This window comes from Cibotium barometz, chromosome 14 (genome assembly GCF_041138505.1).
Source record: "Cibotium barometz isolate CiBa-2024 chromosome 14, ASM4113850v1, whole genome shotgun sequence".
In the NCBI taxonomy this organism is placed as follows: domain Eukaryota; kingdom Viridiplantae; phylum Streptophyta; class Polypodiopsida; order Cyatheales; family Cibotiaceae; genus Cibotium; species Cibotium barometz.
The window spans coordinates 3,627,701-3,646,753 of NC_141059.1; positions in this window are offsets into that span (position 1 = coordinate 3,627,701).

Here is a 19,053-nt window from a genome sequence, read left to right on the forward strand (position 1 = left end):
CCCACTTTAGCTGTTTCATGGTATGATGCTTGAATAGAAGTTTACAGGCATAAGACTGGATGTGTCTCACTTGAAAGTGTTTGGGTGTATTGCATATGTGCATGTTTCTGATGATGAAGTGAGAACAAAGTTGGATCTAAAGGCAGTGAAATGCATCTTTATTGATTATGATATGGAGCAGAAAGGTTATAGATGTTATAACTCTACCACTCGTGAGATGCGAGTAAATAGAGATGTTGTTTTTTATTAGATGAGTAGGTGGTATGCACCAACAGTGAAGGCAACAGAAGATGCAGATGTAAGAAGTGTTAATGCTACACCACATGTAGAGTAGCAATCATAGGTGCTTAGTGGACGTGGAGAGTCCTCTAGCAGTGGATCCAATGTTAGCCCATGGTCACGTAGGTTAAGGATAGATGTAGGTACACTTGTATGTATCATGATGTAGAGGAAAGGAAAAGGTAGATCAACCTTTTGTGCATGATCTGTCAGTAGGAGGTCACTCGTATGTGGATGGTGACTCTAGCGACTTTGAGCGGAGCCTTGATGAGGAGCTTGGCATTCCATCTATGGTTACTCCTGGTGTAAGGAGAACGAGGGCTGTTTTGAGAACACCTAGTAGTCATCTAGGTGTACGCACATCTACGAGGGTTAGGTGCCATGTTGACATGTTGAGATATGATGGATATACAGCCCATCATTATGCTTATATGGTTAAAGTAATACAAGAATTAGAGACCACTTGTTTTAAGTAGGCACTTGGAAATAAAAATGGGAAGATGCTATGAATGAGGAGATGGCAGCATTGGATATAAATGCAACATGGGGTTGGTGCCTTTGCCTAAGAAAAATAAGGCAATTGGATGTAAGTGGGTGTATAAAGTCAAGCATAATGCTGATGGCTCAGTGATGAGCAGGTATAAGAAAGGCAAGATTGGTGGCCAAAGGCTATGTGCAGACTTATGGCATTGACTACTATGAAGAGACATTCAACCCGATTTTAAGAATGGCAACTGTGAGAGCTGTCATTGCTATAGTAGCACCACCAGCAAAGGGTTGGTATTTACATTGGATGTAAAGAATGCCTTCTTGCATATGGTGATTTACACAAAGAAGTTTACATGATGCAGCCACTAGGTTATGAGTGTGATGAATACCCAAATTTTTTATGCAGGTTACGCAAAGCCTTGTATGGCTTGAAGTAGGCACCCAGAGCATGGTCAAACCAAATCGGGGAGTATCTTGTTACCATTGGATTTCAGATATCCAATGTAGATTTTTCACTTTATGTGAAAAAGATAGATAGAGGGATCATGCTATTAGTCATCTATGTGGATGACTTGATTATCACTGGTGATAGTGATGTTGATATACATGATGTTAGGAGGCTTTTGAAGCAAAAGTTTGAGATGAAGGATTTGGGTGAGCTATGGTATTTCTTGGGCATAGAGGTGGTGAGATCACCTCATGGCATTTTGTTATTACATAGGCAATATGGCTTGGACATGTTGTCCAAGTATGGTGTGACAGGCTGTAAGTCTATTTTAGTGCCATTGGAGCCGAACACAAAGCTTCTCATAGATATAGGTGAGTGTTTGGAGGACCCCACTACATACAGGCACCTAGTGGGAAGCTTGATCTACATGACCATTACTAGGCCATACTTGAGCTATGTTGTTAGACTTGTGAGTCAGTTTATGCAGACCCCTAGGAAGTCACACTTAGATGTGGCTAGACGGATTCTCAGCAGGTACATAAAGTCCACGGTTGATTATGGACTTTTCTATGAGGCTGGTATAGAGATACAACTACATGGGTACATAGATGCTGATTGGTTGTTGCAGTCAGGAGATCTAATTATGGTTTTATGTTCTCATTTGGGAGTGCTACTGTGAGTTAGAGTAGTAATAAGCAGCCAATAGTTGCCTTGTCCTAGTACTACAGAGGCAGTGTATAGGGGTGCTGCTATGGTAGCTTGTGAGGTAGCTTGGCTTCAGAAGCTACTTGTGGTGATATGCGAGAGCTTGTGGATAGGGAAGTTGTCATTGAAAACATGAGTAGCATATAGTTGGCCAATAACCTAGTATACCATGCTAGAACAAAGCACATTGAGGTGGTGCACTATCACTTTGTGAGGGAGAAGGTTTTAGTAGGTGATGTAGATCTAGTATATGTCAGCACAGAGGATCAGGTGGCTGTCATCTTCACGTAAAGGCATTGGGCAAAGAGAATCTCCACAAGATTAGGAGCTTACTTGGAGTGTAGTGTGTGGAGTTGAGCTCCAGGGGGAGTGTTGAGATATCGAGCTCAACTACTGCTAACGGAGGACGGACATTGATGACCCTCCCGGGTGACAGCTTTTGGACTTATGTCATTGGCACGATTGGTGTGATTATGGTTGATATGCCGCCAGTGGATGATAGGCTGTGTGACAACCACTTTGGAGTACTAGAATTATGGCATAGTTATAGTCAGGTTCACACTATAAACCGACTACTTTGTATATTGTTGTAGGAGAGTACTTTTCCTTTATGTATGTACTCTTATCTTTTACTTATATGGTTGTAGAGAAGAGAAGAAGATAGAAGAAAATTCAGCTATCCATCTCTCTCTTGTGTCTTGCACTCTCTTGTGTGTGTGCGTGTGTTTGCTTTTGCAACAAGGAACTCAAGCTCTCTCTCTCTCTCTCTCTCTCTCTCTCTCTCTCTCCCCCACATTCTCTTTATATAGAGGGCCATTTCAAGCAATGAACATATGATTTGCACTTATCTTAGGTTTCTCTATGTGTCCAAGTTAATCTATCTTGAAGTCTAATTAACTTGAGTGCAATTTAATTAGCACACAGTCATCATCATAAGTTCACCTAGGTATTACCCACCTTAGATTAGTCATGTTAATTGTGTTATCATTAGAATATAATTAGTATTTCATTAGGAAGTTGATTGTCATTAGAAGAGATTGATTCATAATTTCAACAATTTTAGCATACTCTTTGACTCCTTAATTTTCCTTCTTTACTCATCAACTGTGTCATCCACATTTGCCTCATCAATAGGCTAATCCGTGTGTGCTGAAAAATCTAATGCTTTTTAACTTGTGTGGACTAATTTTTAGCATTCTTTTGAGTACTCAAATGCTCTACATGAATGTGTCTTGCATTGAACAATGGTCAACCATGTATGCATAAAACTCCTCAGACATATATGCCCTCCCTTGATCAGTACGTAAAGTATCAATCTTACTTGTAGAAACATTTTTTATTGTAGCAATAAAGTGCTTAAAACACATAAAAACCTCTGATTTCTATTTCAATGGATATACCCAGGTATGTCTAGAATAATCATTAATGAATGTGATAAAATAGAGGTAGTATCCTCATAGGACCATATACATCACTATTTATAAGCTACACTTTTTGGACAGCTCTAGTTGAACCATCTTTGGGAAATTTTGCCCGCTGCATTTTCCAAGAATACGACCCTCACAAACATGTTTGATAGGGTCTTTAAGATGTAGCAGCTCAAACACCATGTCATGCTTATAAAATGCAGTAAACTACCAAAGTTCAAGTGACCAAATTGTGTATGCCACAACTTAGTATCACCCATTGCCTTTGTGACAAAAACTGTATATACATCATGCTTTTGTTTTTTATATGTATCTAGCTTGTAAAGGAAATGAAATAAAGTACAAGAAGCAAAAATTGTATTGCCATCATTGTGATCATAAACAATACATTTTTATCCACAAATTGAACCACTAAGCATGCCTTAGCAATGGCAGTGTGACATATAAAACTATTTTGCACAATGAGAAGTAATATGTTTACTAGAACCATTGTTAAAATACCAAACATGTACATATGTAAATAGCCATACATATACATCCTTATATGAAGAGTTAAAACTATTTTGCACAATGAAAGCCCAATCATCATGTGCATAGTTTGCAGATTCATTATTTTCTATGCATTAGATGCTGATGCACTAGCTACAGCCATAGCTGAGTTTTTCTTTTTCACAATGAAATCCCAATCATCATGTGGATAATTTGCAGATTCATTGTTTTCTATGCATTAGATGCTGACGCATCAGCTACTACAAACATACCTGAGTCTTTCTTTTTCTCCTTTTCTAGTCGCTTCCTGTACTTATTAAAGTAAAGTGAGTAGAAATTTTACTCGTAAGATATAGAGATTGATGTTGTTGAAGTGTAGCTCGTAGGCAAGATTCAGTGTGGCGAGTGTTTGATGATGCTTTCACATGTATCTACACACTCATCTATAGTAGATATGACAATACAACTCTAGAATTTGATGAAGAAAAAATTCCTTATAAAAAAGATTTCATGTAATCTAGAGATTGAAATCCTAGATTTTTATCTAATTTATTAGGCTCCTTTCTATGGAATTTATTTCTTAGAATTGGTATAAAATATAGCCTTAATTTGCACTAACTTTTTACATTTAAGTGAAACTTATGCATAATCATACATGTTGGCTAATCCAAAGCTAAAGTCTCAATTCTAGGATAAGTATTAATCCATCTCATAACATTGCCACATGTCATCAAGAAACTTTTGTTTTTGCTTTTTTTTTTTTGAGAGAGAGAGAGAGAGAGAGAGAGAGAGAGAGAGAGAGAGAGAGTAGCTCAAGTATGGCCTATTGTGCTGGTGTGATAACTCTCTACAATATGCTTGCACATAGTAGGGTCCTCCAAAAGATCATTTGTATTGCCAATTTTTTGTTATGCTCTAATGGCATTGAGATTATCTTACAACCTGTCATCCCATACTTGGATAGTGTGTCCAAAGCATACTAGCTCTCTACAAAAGCAAAAAACATTGAGGTGATCTACTAATCACCTCTATACCCAAGAAGTATTATAACTCACCGAAATCCTTTATTTCAAACTTCCTCTTTAAGGAGTATCTTCACCTAAATTCAAACTTCCTCTTAAGGAACATCTTCACCTCATGAATGTTACCATCAATGTCCCTTATGAAAATCAAGTCATTAACAAAGATGACTACTAAAACAATGTCCTTGTTATCCTTTTTACATAAAGTGAAAAATATATTTTGTAGAGATATGAAATCCAATAGTGATAAGATACTCTCCTATCTTGTCTGACCATGCACTAGGTGTGCCTACTTCAACCGTGTAATGCTTTACGCAACTTGTGATGATGAACAAACTCTAGGTGTGCTTGTTTCAAGCCGCCATACAACGCTTTATGTAACTTGCAAACAAACTCTAGGTGTGCCTGGATCTCATATCCTAGTGGTTGCACTATGTAGACCTCCTCGTATAAATCACCATGTCTAAATGAAGTCTTTACATCTTTCTAAGAAAGATACCATTTCTTAGCTATATCCATATCAATGATTACTCTCATGTTTGTCATCCTACTGAAGGTCTCCTCATAATCAATGCCATAGATATGTGTGTAACCCTTGGCTATACCAATCTGACCTTGTACATGCTCATAGACCCATCTGAATTATACTTTACTTTATAGAGCCACTTGCCTCCAATTGCCTTCTTCTCCTTAGGAAAAGACACCAACTCCCATATCTTGTTTACATCCAATGTAACCATCTTTTCATCCATATCATCTTCCCAATTCTTATGTCTAAGTGCCTCCTCAAATCATGTGAGTTATATTTGTTGTACTACTTTGACCATGAAAGCATAATGATGGGCTACATACCCATCATACCTCAGCCTATCCGTTGGATATCTAACCCTCATAAGCATGCACACACTTGGATCACTGAGACAGGTGTTCTCAACATCGCTTTATCTCTTTGTCCACCTAGTGTAACAATAGTCGAGATTCAAACTCCTCATCAAGGCTCTGTTCTAAGACACTATCCCCCCCAACAACAAATGAATGACCTATTTAAATATGAGGCATTGTGAAAGGCTGATCCACCTTCTCTTTTCCCTTAAGTGATACATGTAAATTTGTTAAATTTTCAACACTTGTATTACCACCAAACGATATATCAGAATTCTAGGCATTCTACCTCAACCTTCCTAACTAAGGACTGCTAGAGAACTCTCCAACTAGGCACATGTGATTATTTCTCTCCATTCATTACAACCACATTGCTTACATCAACCTCTATGGAATCCTTTACTAGAGTATACTAGCTACTCACCTTATCAAAAACAACATCCCTACTCAGTTGCTTCTCATGAGTAGTGGGGGTTATACCATATATAACCTTTCTACTCACCTTATCAAAAACAACATCCCTACTCACCTTATTAGAAACAACATCCCTACTCAGTTGCTCTCATGAGTAGTGGGGGTTATACCATCTATAACCTTTCTACTCAAGGGAGTATCCAATGAAGATATAAATTTTTGCTTTGGGATCCAATTTGTTTCTCACTTCATCTGGAAGTTGTACATAGGTAATGCAACCAAACACTTTCAAGTTTGCCAAATATGATTTTCTTTTATTAAACTTCTACTTTGGTGTCATGCCATGAAGTGTTGTAGTGGGGCTTATGTTCATAATGTAAACTGCAATTGCTCTACTACTTTAAGGCATTCCTTTCTTATTATCAACGTACGGGAAACTTCTATAATGTGTATGTTCTTTCTTTAAAGAGACAACCCTATTTTGCTATCGGGTGTACCTATATGTGAATTGCCTCTTCATCTCGTTCTCTCTTAGATAATCATTAAACTTGTCGAAAAAATATTATCCCCCACTAACTGATCTTAGGCATTTTATGTGCATGCCTTCATCTTTCTCAACCATAGCCCTGAAGCTCTAAAAGTGTGTAAACACTTTGCTTCACTTTTCTGTAAAACCCACACCTTCCTAGTGTGATCACATCAGTGAACAATACATAATAGTGTGATCACACCTTCCTAGTGTGATCACATAAGTGAACAATACATAATAGTGACATCCTTCCTATTGTGATCACATCAGAACAATACATAATAGTGTGATCACACCTTCCTAGTGTGATCACATCAGTGAATAATACATAATAGTGTTATCACACCTTCCTAGTGTGATCACATCACGTCAATGAATAATACATAATAGTGGCATCCTTTGATTGATGCCATTTTTGTTAGACCCCAAACATCAAAATGCTCTACATCCACTGGTCTTTGACTCACATTCTTATCATTTGGAAATTCTTGCTTAGATTATTTTCCCAATTGGCATGCTTCACAAATCTTATGCATTCCATCTGCTTTAAGCTTTGACAAACCTGTAATACTGCTTTGGGCCTACATATTTTTGAGCCATTGAATATTGACATGACCAATACTACATGTGCCAAACGTCATTATCTATAATCACACATGTACCATGTGCAAACATTGCAATCTTCACTCTAGGCATGTTTCATCCAATGTAAACATACTACCAATTATGTTGCCCTTTGCAACCATGCTACACTAGATATTGAAGTCTTCTACATAATAACCATGGAGATTAAAGCTCACTTGTGGACCTTCTTCTCAACCACCAAAGTTTTTTATAATATTAGGAACATGAAGTACCAGTTACTTCATTTTACCATCCTGCATAGATAATGGCACCTTACCAACATGCACAATAGGATGTGCAATATCATCACATACTTTCACATACCCTAGCTTTTCCATTTTCTATATATATATGTAAACTACTCTCCATGACTAGTCATGTGGATAGAGGCACTTGAATCAACATACTATACATTTGTAGGGTTCCTTGCATCTATAGTCATAGAACGAAGCATATGATATATCACAAAAAGCTACTCACTTTTATATTTGGCTTACTTTCTTAAAGATTCATATATGCCTTGTTGTAGCTTCCCACTTTTGATGTCATTCTACTTTTTATAGCACCCCTCTGCTATATGACCTAGTTTACCATAATAATAGCACTCCATGTTGTTTCCATCGCTGTTTCTTCGCCATACACCTCCCAATGTCCTAAAGATGATTTAATCTCAACATTTATCTCGTCAATGCTAAGAAGGGCTATAAGATCCTTGAAGTTTGGGAATTTCTCAAGTTCAGGATATCTGAATCGGGTAATCGGGTCATACTCTTTGCTAAGCCCGTTCAATGTGATCAACACCAAATCATCATCATCCACGAGCTCCAATAGACCCGAGGGTATTTGCGAGTCCTTTTACTTTCAATGAGTAATCACTTATACTCATCTTATTATGTAGCTCTTACTTCAAGTGTATCTTTCTTGCCTTGGTACTTGTGTTACACAACTTAACCAAGGTATCCCATGCATCCTTAGGTGTCATTGCATCCTATATATTACCAATCACAAAATCTAACACACCAATAAATAGCCAATGTATCACTTTATTGACTCTCTCATGCCATGACTTAAAAGCATGCACCTATATGAGGAGTGGCATTTTCCTCCAAAAGCTTCGGCCCCTTCTCACCTGAAATAAACTCCCACTATCCTTGTTTCATGAGAGAGTTTTTCATCCTGCACTTCCATGCTTAGAAGTTGTTCTTGTCCATCTTCTCACTCGCAGTCTAGGATAGACTGTTTGACATGATTACCTACAACAACTGCTTGCAAAAATTTATGTGCTTACACCAAACTTGCACTCTCTAACATAGCAATACTATAAACCTACTATACTATAATTGTATGTAAACTAATTATATAAACATATATCCACAAACAAGCTAAAAATCTCAAGTCCTTTGCACATACTGTCCTGTAACCATATTTCTGCTATAACTTTTCATCGAACCAACAAGTATGCATCCATAGTCACAATTGACACTTTCACAGAGTGCATGGCGAAAAGCCTACGAAGAAAAAACATGGTCCGAATCACCCCAAAACATGAAAGAATGCAGTTAACAAAAGGTTCTTCTTCCTTCACCCAAGAGGATGCCTCAATCTAAGACAGTGACTTCCATGTCTGCTTGTAGCTCTCACACCTACCCAACCAAAGGTGTTGCTCAAAAATCAAAGAGGGAAAGACATAGAAGTATCCTTACCCATGTACCGCTTTCTTTGCTTGCCTCTTGAGCTCCTTACAAGAGATAAGAGTACATACTATAAGGGAAAATACTCTCCTACTATGACTTAAAAAGGTCAATCTATATGTGAACCCATGAGGGGGTGCTATAACTATGCTATAGCTTTAATACATCAAAGTGGCTATTGTCACATAGCCTATAAACCACTAGCAGTATATCACCCATAGTCTCACAAACCATACCAGTGGTGGCAACATAAGTGTGGAGCTATCATCATAGCATGTCACCAATATCCGCACTAGCTGAGCTTGATATCTTACCATCTTGGACCATACACACGTTTTCACCTCACCATATGATATATCACAAAAAGCTACTCACTCTTATATTTGGCTTACTTTCTTAAAGGATCATATATGCCTTGTGTTGTAGCTTCCCACTTTTGATGTCATTCTACTTTTTATAGCACCCCTCTGCTCCATGTTTCCACCTGCTCTTTCTTCGCCATACACCTCCCTATGTCCTAAAGATGATTTAATCTGAACATTTATCTCCTCAATGCTAAGAAGGGCTATAAGATCTTGAAGTTTGGGAATTTCTCAAGTTCAGGATATCTGAATCGGGTCATACTCTTTGCCAAGCCCGTTCAATGTGATCAACACTAAATCATCATCATCCACGAGCTCCAATAGACCCGAGGGTATTTGCGAGTCCTTTTACTTTCAATGAGTAATCACTTATACTCATCTTATTATGTAGCTCTTACTTCAAGTGTATCTTTCTTGCCTTGGTACTTGTGTTATACAACTTAACCAAGGTATCCCATGCATCCTTAGGTGTCATTGCATCCTATATATTACCAATCACAAAATCTAACACACCAATAAATAGCTAATGTATCACTTTATTGACTCTCTCAGGCCATGACTTAAAAGCATGCACCTATATGAGGAGTGGCATTTTCCTCCAAAAGCTTCGGCCCCTTCTCACCTGAAATAAACTCCCACTATCATTGTTTCATGAGAGAGTTTTTCATCCTGAACTTCCATGCTGCTTAGAAGTTGTTCTTGTCCATCTTCTCACTCGTAATCTAGGCTAGACTGTCTGGCATGATTACCTACAACAATTGCTTGCAAAAACTTATGTGCTTACACCAAACTTGCACTCGCTAACATAGCAATACTATAAACCTACTATACTATAATTGTATGTAAACTAATTATATAAACATACATCCACGAAAAACCTAAAAATCTCAAGTCCTTTGCACATACTATCCTGTAACCATATTTCTGCTATAACTTTTCATCGAACCAACAAGTATGCATCCATAGTCAAAATTGACACTTTCATAGAGTGCATGGCGAAAAGCCTACGAAGAAAAAACATGGTCCGAATCACCCCAAAACGTGAAAGAATGCAGTTAACAAAAGGGTCTTCTTCCTTCACCCAAGAGGATGCCTCAATCTAAGACAGTGACTTCCATGTTTGCTTGTAGCTCTCACACCTACCCAAAGGTGTTGCTCAAAATCAAAGAGGGAAAGACATAGAAGTATCCTTACCCATGTACCGCTTTCTTTGCTTGCCTCTTGAGCTCCTCACAAGAATCAGTGCTCTTGTAACATGAGAAGAATATGGGGGGAGAGGATGAGCTTGAGCTCCTTTTGCAAGCGCACACACATATAACCTTGGAAAAAGCACACGAGAGATGGGTGGTTGAATTTTTTTAAATTCTCTTTTCTTTTACAACAATAACATAAAGAGATAAGAGTACATACTATAAGGGAAAATACTCTCCTACTATGACTTAAAAAGGTCAATCTATATGTGAACCCATGAGGGGGTGCTATAACTATGCTATAGCTTTAATACATCAAAGTGGCTATTGTCACACAGCCTATAAACCACTAGCAGTATATCACCCATAGTCTCACAAACCATACCAGTGGTGGCAACATAAGTGTGGAGCTATCATCATAGCGTGTCACCAATATCCGCACTAGCTGAGCTTGATATCTTACCATCTTAGACCATACACACCTTTTCACCTTACCAACAACTTCACCACAACTTGGGTGATGCAAGGATGCGGTCTTACCAATTAGGAAGGGAGATATGTTAACCATTATGTAGGTTAATATGGTTTCACTTTCCCAACATATTGTCAGATGCATTTCCATCTTACCCTCTCGAATGGACACTTATCTTTTGTAAGATGGCATTGGAACATTTAAAGCAACCTTACCTTGGTCTTAATGTCAAATAGGGAAAGTCTAAGGACTTCATGTACATACTTTATTAAGACTAGTAATAGAGTGGACCATTTTTAAGTTTGGTCAGCCTAGTGTGAAAACTAGTCACCTATATGTCATTTTTTACAATAAGCAATACACAATCATTCCCTTATAATAGAATACTTGTGAGATCTTCTCTTTTTTTCTCTTGTTTACTTGTATGCTATTAGGTTTATGCATGCTAGATGGATGCTTTCTTAAATAGGTTTGCTTGTAGGTTTCCCATTAGCGTCTTCTTGCCCTACCTTTTGTGAGAGAGAACCATCGACTATCTCTATTTGTCTCCATCTAGGTCAAAAGAGCTCTCTCTTTAGTGCGACAATAGAGTGAGGACCTAGCGGACGAGCTAGCACACCGCAAGGCCCAAGGATACATGCTTCGGCAAGACTAAGCTAAGCTCTTGACTTGAATATGTGTGTTTCACTAAACAAATTTGTATGACATCATGTGTATGCACAAGAGAGAATTGTTAACTAAGGTCCAAGTGTTTACATTTACATGAGATGTCATACAATAAGCATGTGAAATATTCATATTAAAAAATTATACACATACAAAAATAAATATTTTTGAAAATCAGGTATACATAAATATGTTTTACTACCCTCCAAACATAGATAATATGCTATATGGAGGTTTCCTTAAGAGAGTGAGATCCTCAAGCAGCCTATAGTAGGCCAAATTTTTTATTTGGATCATAGCTCTGATGGCAATGAGCTGCCAATTAATTTTCTGCATAGTTGAACAACTCATTAACAGAATGGTGAGTCATCACCTTTCTTCATGTCAAAACAAGCATACTTCACATTTAAAAAGCATGGAATATAAGGGCCTTTTCACATGCCCATTGTCAGGCAAAATTTTGTAAAGGTGTTTTGAGTCCGTGTACATATGGGATGCATGGTATGCAATAAAACTTTGCCCTGAATGCCTTGGCAAATGTACAGACTGAATGGCTTTGCAAATGTACAGACTGAATGCCCTGAATGCCTTGGCAAATGTACAGACTGAATGGCTTTGCTGTGAGTTAGTACATGCATTTTTCTTTGAAGCAGTTGCTTGAGACTTGAAGTTTTTATTGTATGATCTTTCTATTTGTGAAGAGGGTGTCTTGGATGTGTGCAAATAAAAGGTGGAAGAGCATGAGAATGTCAATGATTGGGGCTTTGATGAGTCCATGGTATAAATGGATGTACTGTGCAGATTTGGAATGGCCGTATGTCTCCACATCGTAGGGGGTTTGGGCATGATAGCCATGGTGATGAGACGTAGTATATGTGTGGATTCCGGTGTTCAAAAGATCTTGATGAAGGCCTTGATAAGCATTGTAGTGTGGCATGGGAACCACCTTTTATATATACATATATATATATAATAAAAATACCACCAAGTGGCAAGCAAAAGAGCAGCCAGCTGGCCGCTTGCTTTACTGCCAGCGCAACCTTCAAGAAGGTTGGCGAGGAGAACACACGAGGCCGCCTAGAGACTAAGGAGGATACTTCGAGAGAGAGAGAGCCAACGCCTGATGGGGATTGCCTTGCTGAGGTTTTGAAGAGAGGCGCGAAGACGGAGCCGCAAGAGTGAAAGTGATCGCTTGGCAGGGGCGCTCTGGGGAGCGTGGAGCACAGCCGTAGGTGCAGGCAAAGAGCAGGAGCAAGTGGGGTTGCCGCCGTGTACTAGGCCTTGGGTGATCCGGTAAGGACTCTCCGACCAGCGCGACAGCGAGAAGCTGGTGTGAAGGGGAGGTCGCCTTGGTGTGTGCAGAGGTGGCTGATAGGCCACCGTGGTGACTGGTGTGACGACTGCAAGCGAGTAGGGCGCTGGTGGGATATAGCCGCCTCGTACGAGAGTAGAGAGACCGCCTCAACAGTGATTGTGTAGCAGTGGCTAGTGAGAGCGTGGAGTTGCCCTCTGGCAGAGACATAGAAGGGAGAGGTAGTAGCTGCCTGGAGATAAAGGGGACGCCTTGCTATGATTCTGCAGAGCTGTAGTGAAGGCAGCCGCCTTGGATGAGTTGGCGTGGAGGCTGGTGAAGAGCAAAGGAGCCGCCTCTGGCAACTGTGAGACTAGGGGTTGGTGCAGCTGCTGCTACGGAGACAGAGGGTCTTTCAGGTTTGGGTGGCCTTGTTTGTTTGTGTGTGGCGAAGGCTGTATAGCTGAAGGTGATTGTGGCTGCTGCTGAAGATAAGGTGGCAACGTCGAGACAGGCTTGAAGTGTAGAGGCCGGTAGCATGCATACAGAGAAGAAGCTGGTGTGAGGGTGGTCACCTTTAGGATGCAAAAGGAGGCCACTAGCCGAAGGGAGTGAAGGAAGCCGAGTGGAGCCAGCTGATTTATGGATAAGTGTGCGGGTTTTCATTATCTTGTGGAATACAGGGTTTTTGAGGTATCTCTGTGTGGTGTTTTGAGAGATTTCTGTTTCCAGCATCGTGCTGGTGGTGCCCCTTGTGTTTGTTATGTCTTTCAAGCTGGGTAGGTAGCTATAGAGGCATTTCTCCTTTTCCTAGCCTCCCGACAGTTTTTTGGCCCCCCCCCACTAAGGATAGCTTGGGTATTTTCTTTAGTTTACAAGGGTGTATGCCCTAGGAGTTGAGGGTTTCAGGGAAGGTGTTTTTCTTGGGATTTGAGGTGAAGTTTAGGGGTTAAAATGATGTCTTATCCAGAGTTTTATGGTAGTCCTAATGAAGATGTGGCAGATTTCCTTGAAAGAATGGAGGTTGCGTGCATAAGCAACCACATCAATGAGTCGGTACAGGTGTTGCGGCTACTGAGCATCTGCTGCTTGAAAGGGGATGCAAGGACCTAGTATACAGAGCTTATGAGGAGTCATTGAGGGTTGCTGTTCCACGTATTGATATGAGTGAGAATGGATTAAAGACAGTAGTTAGCAACAGATTCAAGAAGGTAGAAGACCCCGACAAGGTTTGGCAGCATGAGGTGCAAGCTCTGATACAGGGTGAGTTTGAATCAATTGATGATTATGTGAAGAAATTCTCTTTGCTGTGGGAGACTTTATGCAGGGCTTTAGGGGAAGACCAGGTACCTCCTGACATGATGAAGAAAAACAAGTTTGTAGCCGGGCTTAAGAGAAGTATTCGCTGGAAGGTGGAATTAAAGAAGCCCAGGTCTTATGAGGATGCGGTGGAAATTGCCAAATCAAAGGATTGGAAGTTGCAACGGATGAATCAGCTGGGGATGATTCCAGTTGTAGCATAGCCGAAGATTCGTAGAGTGGAGGCTACACCCATGAATGCAGTGATTGAGAGGATGAAGCCCACTAAAGCCCAAGCTATGCAGATGGTACCACAAGTTAGTCGAGTACCTATGGTTCCTGTAGGTTTTGATAAGGGATTGCGACAGGATATGAAACAGATGGTTGATCTTATGAAGAATTTGAGCTTAAATTTAATGGGAAGTACAGGTGGTGGACGTGGTAGAGGTAGAGGCAATAATCATGAAGGGGGAGATGGACAAGCAGGGTATGGACGTGGTCGTGGTAGGGGGTGTCGTTTCATCCCTACATGCTGGAATTGTGGTGAGCTTGGTCATCTAAGTACAGATTGTGATAAGCCTCAGCGAATGGGTGGTGATATGTACCCACTACCTTCACAGTTACCTGATAGGTCAAATGACTATGGTATTAATATCAGGGATCAAGCAGGCCCCAGTGGAATCACAGCTGAGGAAAAGGGGAAGGCAAAGGTCGTGAATGTGGTCACTCTGGAGAAGATTCAGGTAAAAGAAGAAGGGGATGTGCTCAGGGGGTTCATCTCAAAAAATGTTAGTGTACCACATGAGTTCAGCAGGAGGTTTGTTAATTAGATACATTGAGAAAATTTAACATGATTACATTAACAAGTGGGGTTTTTTTAGTCAACTTTAGAAAAAAATCCGTTAGTTTATAAGTGAAGAGGGGTTGTTTTATTGGAGGAAAAAATTTAGTTAAGGGGTTTTTTAAATACCTCTTGAACGCACGTGATACCTAAGGTTTTCTGGTAGTACCCCCCCCAGGGGATGTGATGCCCATTGGCAAGCACACAACGGATGAAAGAGAAGGAAAAGGGGTGGCTAGACCCAGCCGTAAGAAGGGGAAGCAACAAGAAGGAGAAGATGTGAAAGCCAAAAGGAAACGGAAGCCTCGTAGAAGGTTCCAGGTGTCAGACTTCCCACTGGGGGATGGGCAAACCAGCTATGACTTGAAATCTGATATGGTGAACAGGAAGGCCAACATCACCTTTGGGCAGTTGGTGGAGATGGTGCCAAAATTGAGAAGGCAATGGAAGGGACTTGTGAATCCAATGGAAAAGGAGTCAAAGAAGAGGTCAGTCAAAGTACTATCTTTAGAAGAGCTTCCAGATATTTGCCCTATTGTGGAGGTGTGGAGTAAAGGTAGGAACCTTGGTCAGGCCTATATAGATGGAGGAGCTCAAATCTGTGTGATTACCCAATCATGTGTGGAACAGTCAGGCTTGAGGGTGTCTGGGGTTTCTGGTTTTCGAATCAGGATGGCTAATCATCAAAAGGTAAAATGTCTTGGTATGGTAAAGGAGTTGGAAATTGAAGCTTTTAATGTTAAAGCTATTGTAGATTTTCATGTGATGCATGCGGGTCTTGGTGCTTTTCCAATTATTCTTGGAGACGACCCTGGTTGCGAGTGGTGGGTGCAGTACAAGACTGGAGGTATGGGACCATTTCTTTGCATAATAAGCGGGGTAATAAAAAATCTTTTGAAATGCATAGTAGGAGATCTTTGAATGATGTGTGGGAGAGGCCACAGGATTCGAGTGAAGAGGAAACTACCACCAGTACTTCTGAATCGGAGATGGATTCATCGACCCACTACTTCTAGTGAAGAAGAGGCAGATGTGGCTTTCCTAGTATCAGAGCAACAAGGTAATGAAGATAAAGAAGTGCATGAAGTGGGTGCTGAGGGAGAAGATACCTTGGGGTCGTATGAAGTGATCGAGGAATTACTACAGCCAAAGATAGAAGTGAAGAAGAAGCAGGAGCTGATTGAAGGAATGTTGAGTCCGGATCTCTCGAGTGGAGAAAAGGTTAGATATGTTAATATGCTGTCTCATTTTCCAGAATTGTTCATCACCTCTTATAAGGAGATTCGAGGATTTAAAGGGCCAGATTTGAAGATTGAATTGAAAGAAGGTGTAAAAACAGTTAGGCAGAAGCTTCGCAGGATGGGACGAGAACAAATGCAGGCCCTGAGAGAGGAAGTTGATAAGCTATTGAGTGTAGGTTTCATTACACAAGTGGACACAGCTGAGTGGGTAAGTCCTACAGTGGTGAGTCCAAAGAAGGATGGCAGGTGGCATATATGTGTGGATTTCAAGCCTTTGAATGCTGCTACAAAAAAGGATTCTTACCCCCTACCTTTTTTGGATGAGATCTTGGATACTGTAGCTAGATATGAAAGGTACAGTGTTTGTGATGGGTTTTCAGGTTATTTTCAGTTAAAGATTGCAGAAGAAGATCAACGCAAGACGACTTTCATTACACCTTGGGGGTGTTTCTGCTACAAAGTCCTTCCTTTTGGATTGACGAATGGGCCAGCCTACTATCAGAAAAGGGCAAATTGGGTATTATCTCCTTTTTTAAACAAGTTTGTCAAGGATTTTATTGATGATTTTTGTATATACAGCTCCAGGCAAGAGCATTGTGATAGGCTAGCTATCGTTTTTCAGCGTTATGATGAGTGTGGTGGTCAATTAAATCCAAAAAAGTGTTTTTTGGCTCAACTGAGGGTGAAGCTCTTGGGCCATGTTGTTTCAGAGAATGGTATTGATCCAGATCCTGATAAAGTTAACTCTTCTTCTTCTTCCTACACCAATGAATACAAGGCAACTGACTACTTTTGTGTAAAAGGTGAAGTATATGGCTCGGTTCATCTCTCTATCTTCACAGTTGTTATATCCTTTGCAGCAAGCAGCAAAGCATGATCCTTTACATTGGTCGGAGGAGTGTGAGGTAGTTTTCCAAAAAGTGAAAGAGGTGTTGGGTGCTATTCCTACAATGCAGGCGCCTAACTGGAAACATGTATTTTATGTCAACCCTTCAGTAGGTGAAGATGCTATTGGAGCTATGTTGTTACAGAAAGGGAAAGAATCACGTTATATGCAACCAGTCTACTGTGCTAGCAGGGTAAAACTTGCTAGAGAAAGGTTGTTATCAGAAGTGGAACTTGTTATGGTTAGTGTGCTGTATGCATGTAGGCGGTTTCGCCATTACTTGTTGCCTCGCCCCTTTGTGTTTTTGACGAGCTACACTTTTTTGCCTCAGTTTTGATAAATAGCACAAATTTATCTAAAGCTATGATGAAGTGGGTGATTGAGTTGCAGGAGTTTACTTTCTCATTCTTGGTGGAAGAGAGTACCAGGGCTACCTTAGCTGATCTATTGACATATAAGGAGAGTCCTCTTCTTATAAAGGAGGAGACCATCAAGAAGCCAGTTGCACGGATGCGGCTGAGTTGGTGAATGCACACTTATTATATTTTGATGGTTCCTAAGCCATGATGCAGTCTCAGGAGGTTTGGTGCTTTATGATCCACAGGGTGTTAAGGTGGATGCACATAGCAATAATGAAGCGGAGTATCTGACTTTGGAAGTGGGATTGCAAATATGTTTGAAGCATGGTATACACAGGATTCGCATTCGAGGAGATGCATTGCTTGTGGTAAAACACATGTTGGGAGTTTGGAAGTCAAAGAATATGTCACTTAAAGAGATGTGTTTCAAGATTAAAGGTTTGTTGAAGGAATTTGAAGCTTGGAGTCTTAAGCATGTGGATCGAGGCCATAATGAGGAGGCTCATGAAGCAGCCCAGGGAATGATTGGTGAGTTTTTGTTCTTAAAGCTCATGCATCATTTTATTGTGGCAGGGAGAATTTACAGGATGAGGAGTTTTTGTTAACAGGGATGATTCCTAATGGTATTGAAAAATCAAAAAAATATGGTTTCATCAGGAAATTCCTTTCATAAGAAGTTCCAAATTAAGTGGGAGGGACCTTTCTTGGTGATGCAAGGATTTGCAAATGGTACCTATCAATTGGCAGATTTAGATGGGACTTTGCATGCTTCCAGGGTAAATGGATACAGGCTGAAGAAGTATTATGCATGTTTGATGGTGATTGTACAGGATGCAGTGTTTGAAGACGTGATTTCAAATGAAGGGCAGTTTTTGGATATGGATTTAGGTCTTGAAATGCTTTTTACTGCTGATCATGAATGATTCAGCAGGCTGGGGATTGGGCAAAGTATGTTAGGCAAAATTCTGTAAAGGTGTTTTGAGTCCGTGTACATATGGGATGCATGGTATGCAATAAAACTTTGCCTTGAATGCCCTGGCAAATGTACAGACTGAATGGCTTTGCAGTGAGTTAGTACATGCATTTTTCTTTGAAGCAGCTGCTTGAGACTTGAAGTTTTTATTGTATGAGCTTTCTATTTGTGAAGAGGGTGTCTTGGATGTGTGCAAATAAAAGGTGGAAGAGCATGAGAATGTCAATGATTGGGGCTTTGATGAGCCCATGGTAGAAATGGATGTACTGTGCAGATTTGGAATGGCCGTATGTCTCCACATCGTAGGGGGTTTGGGCGGTGAGATGAGACGTAGTATGTGTGTGGATTCCGGTGTTCAAAAGATCTTGATGAAGGCCTTGATAGGCATTGTAGTGTGGCATGGGAACCACCTTTTATATATACATATACATATATATATATATATATATATATATATATATATATATATATATA